At 47.4% G+C, this 4,288-nt stretch overlaps 1 long non-coding RNA gene across 2 annotated transcripts; it reads left to right on the forward strand.

Moving 5' to 3' along the window:
* The first annotated feature begins 1,261 nt into the window (after positions 1-1,261).
* On the forward strand, positions 1,262-3,758 carry LOC134432072 (uncharacterized). Of its 2 annotated transcripts, XR_010031212.1 has the most exons (3): positions 1,262-1,308; positions 1,796-1,996; positions 2,750-3,758. It is a non-coding gene; the product is annotated as an uncharacterized LOC134432072 (long non-coding RNA). The 2 variants fall into 2 exon arrangements; XR_010031211.1 differs by lacking the exon at positions 1,262-1,308 and having other exon boundaries at positions 1,555-1,996.
* Positions 3,759-4,288: the final 530 nt, after the last annotated feature.

A 4,288-nucleotide genomic window follows, 5' to 3' on the forward strand; every position in this document is an offset into this window, starting at 1 on the left:
TGAAGTCACTTTCTCCGCTTGCTAGTTTCATTCCCTAACTTCGGACCTGCTTCCTCCTCACAACCTCAATCTCCCAAACTGACGAACTCCAAAACTGGGAGTTATTATTTCTGTCGTTATTATTCTGAACTGGTATTGCTTCCTCCTGAGAAAGAGTGATATTTTCAGTCTAATACCAATTTCTTGCGTAGGATGAAGAGGACAGCCGTTAACGTGAATAAATACTTAGGATACAGCGGACATATGTTGGTCATTTCCTCTCTGGCATCCCAGTGTTACTTTTACGGCGACGGCAGCACCACTTAGGCGTGTTCCAAAGGCAGGATACTCTTTCTAAGGGAGTATCGTCTAAGACGACACAGAGCAGGTAGGGGTGCCGCTACCCCTCCTTTTAAGACACGACTGTTTATTTTGTCTCTCTCTCCGATGGATACATAGAACACGGAGGGAACAAGGAAATGTTCAGACTCTTAGGCTTCACTAAATGGAAACGGAACAAAAACAAAAAAAAAATTAAAAATCCACAAAACCAAAAACAAAGCAAGAAAAAAATCACCCTCCACTAGCGCCTCAGCCGCATTAGGAAAGTTTCCTGTCACAATAGGAGCTGCAAAGTTGGCTGATAGACCGACTGGTATTTGTGGCTAAAATTCACATATTTAAACCTGAAATAATGAATGTGCCGATCACTCTACCGCCACCGCCCCGCTCCCGAAAAAATCCCACCCAAACAAACAGCGAACGGGCTCGGTCCGCCGCCGCGAAGCCCGAGCATAACCAGAGCATCGGCAGCAACAGAGCGGTGCTTGGCTTTTGTCTCAAGCCTTCTTCCGTTCCTTCCAAACTTTTGGACGCTCTCTCCGAGCTGTATTTATAGACCTGGAGCACACGGCTGTATTTTTCCTTATGACTCCTTTGGCTTGGGCTTAAGTCACTGACGGGGAAAATAAAAAAGGCGGCAGGCAGGCGGGCAGACAAACGGGAGGACAGAAGGGGGAAAGCTGGAAGTCCCGCAGGCGGGACGCGAAGGGAGGCTGGGGCCGGAGGCCGGAGGTGCGGGACTTGCTTACTCCTATTAGGCGATAGAGAGGTAAGGGTGAAAGTCCGGCCCCGGCTCCCTGCGCGGGGAAAGGAAAGCCTCTTGCCCCGGGAAAGAGACAGGCCAGGACTGCCGCCCCATCCCGGTGCAGAGGAGCCGAATCAAGAAGAGCTTGTGTTTGTGTCCGGAGGAGGGGAGTGGGCGGCGGGGGAAGGAGAGGGGGGCACACACCACACAAAGTTTGTGTCGTAGAACCAGATGAAAATAAGGTAAGCACGAGGGGAGCGATGCTGCCGTCCAGTGCCGGGGGGGACAGGAGAGCTGGAGCCCCGACCCGCCTGGCTGCGGCGGGCGGCGGCCCCGGAGGCCGGCGGCTGGCGGGGGTGCCGGGGCCGGCGGCACGGCGCAGCTGGGCCGGGATGCTGGAGGGCTGCGGCCGGAGCCGCGGGCGGAGCGGCAGCGCGCCCCGGGCAGCGCAGCTCTTCGCGGGGACGGGCGCTGGGGAACAACGCCGCTCCGCTGGGCTGCCGCCGGCTCTGTTAATACCATTCTTCGTCTCTACAGTGCTTTAAATATTTAAATCCAAAAACAAACCCACAAGCCGCTCACGAAAATAGGGACCTAACAGCTATCTGGAAGCACGCTTATTGGAAAAGAGGAAAGCTTTCCCTGCTTGCAGAAAAAGTGATTGGGAGATTAAAAACGTGGGCGTCTGGGGTTTTGATGATGTTGTTTTGCTTTTATTTTCTCCTGCAGCCTGCAACTAAAGAAGCTCTCTTTTTCCACACGGTGGATGCTGAGACACTCTAATCAAATATCTCAGTAAGGTGGATGGTGTAATTATCATGTTGTTAGGCATTCCCTTATTGACGTGCACCACACTTAGCGTCTGATCTCCGAAATATACGTCAAAGCAGTTTCTCAGTTTCTGACATGTTTAGAGAGCCTGTCCTGCAGGTAAGTAAAACATGAGGCTGTGGAAGGAGCTTCCTTTCGGGCTGAAAATGAGACTTTCACGTTTGGCTTCGAATGGCAGAACGGCTGGAGCAGCATTACACTTGGCTGTGCAATTTGGCATTACCATGACCTAGTTCAAACACTGATGTGCCATGAGGAAGGTACAAAATTATTAAGTCTCCCAACAACCCATCAAATCCCGTTCAGAGCCCCGGCTCTGGACTCTGGTTTTTGGGTTTTTTTAAGCACTGACGCTTCAGAACTTTCACCCTTCACCTCTTCGGGCAGATTTTTCTGTTTGATTATATTAATAATCTGATTTCTATTTGCCCTTCCAAATGTGAAAATCAAGCCCCTTCCAACACAGGGAGGGGCTGTTATTTTTAGCTCGTTCGCTGGAACAAAATGTTCCAACATTCTCTGCTTTGAATCTCACTGCGGTTTGACTACTCTTTGATATATAAGACTGTTGGTATCCTTGTCTAAGTACCTGTTATAGGAAATGGCTTCCTCAGCCTGGCAAGTCACTCTGAACTAAGTAGACAGCAGCATTTGCCTACCTAAAGAAACGTTTATAGTATTGCAGGAAAATACCCCAAATATTAAACATTAACATTTTAAATATTAAAAACCATTTAAAATGGTAAATCTACTGTAGGTGATACCTTTATGATGTTATTAATGGTGTGCCCAGCTATCAAAATAAGTAAGAGGTGAATCAAATATTCCTATGTTTTCTTGTCTCCTCGACAGGTATATTTTGTCAGCACTTGCTGAACAGTTCCAGGGAGTTCCATATGCACTTGATAAACAGCACTAAAAATGTGAATCCGATTCAAATATCACTTCAATAGCCCTGTTCCCCCCTCTTCCCCCTCCTTACTCCTCCGTTCCCAGTTGCAGTTCTGCAGCCACTGTTGCGGTTACAGAGTAACATTTAAACGCTGTAAAGTGCGTTTAAATGTTCTTCAACCCTGCCCCCTTCCCTCCCGCGTCCGCCGAGGAGTTCCAGATGACGTTACTTCTGTGTCCATTTTAAAAACCTCTCTCGGTATTTAGCTACAAACCGTCCAACCTAAATGCAAATAGTTATAAGGGGACATAACAAAGTAGGAGAGAAGGAAGGGAAAGGGAGATACACACTTCTATCAAATGATGCTTCCCAAAGAGAGAATTACATTGATCTAGATTTTAAAAGCTTGCATCCTTGAGGTCATAATGCTGTACACATTTCTATGCACGCACAGGTATAGTCAGAGGTGTAGGGGTTATTACAAGAGTTTTCAACTGCATCATGGCTGCAGATTTAGAAAGTTCTTTTATCAGTTGCGTCTGGGCACCCGCATGCATTAGCAAAACCACTGCATTGAATCAAGTGCCTGAACATTGCAATCTTCTTCACAGGATTTTCTGTACCACCAGAGTATAGCCGGGTAGGATACCCTCCTTGGCCAGAGGCCAGCAGCTGAACGAAGTCAAGTGAATAAAATAAGTACAAAGTAGGGCTCTTTGCAAAACGAGGGTGAAATGCACGTACAGGGAGCATCTAGAAAAGATGAACATCCGAGTTTTGTAGCTCCAAATCATTACATTCTCGGTAACAGAACACCATCATTATTCACGAGTGAAAGCGACAAAATCCTGGTCATATGGTGATTATTGTTATAACGAGGACCAATAACGTCTTTGTTATAAAAACAGTGTTTGTTATGAAGAAATCGGGTGAGCAGCCATCCACATAAATACGCCCTGTGCCTAGCAAGCCTACTGTCTTCGTGATGTTTTGTGTGTTGCTAACCGCTCGTCGTTTTTCAACAGTTGTGGGCTTTTTTTTCCCCTTGTAATTACGCACATTGTTTCCCACTTACCCTAATTTCAAGCACTAAGGCTCCGAAATTGTACAGAGAAGTAAAAGAAAGGTTATCTCTTCCTGCTTGTGCACTCAGATAAATTCGATACCGACTATTGCTGTGCAGTAACATCGTGTGATTCTGCAGATCCCACTCAAACATTAGAGCCTCTAATTCCTCTCTATTTTTAATTCACCTTAGTTGCCTTTTGATGCTTTTTTTTTTTGAAGAACAGTGATCAATTATTTTTACAGCGAAACACTGACGTTGTTCTTCAAGTTAGGCGCCTTTCATTTGTATCTGTATTTACTTCGCTCTTACAACACCCCGCGGGACCGGTGTATTTAAAACAAGAGGACGGGCACACGCCCAGGGAGCCACGGAGAGCCCCGGGAGCTGGGGGGCAGCGGGGTCGCGCCAAGGCACAGACCGCGGGCTGCAG

The sequence above is a fragment of the Melospiza melodia genome, chromosome Z (assembly GCF_035770615.1).
Source record: "Melospiza melodia melodia isolate bMelMel2 chromosome Z, bMelMel2.pri, whole genome shotgun sequence".
NCBI lineage: Eukaryota > Metazoa > Chordata > Aves > Passeriformes > Passerellidae > Melospiza > Melospiza melodia.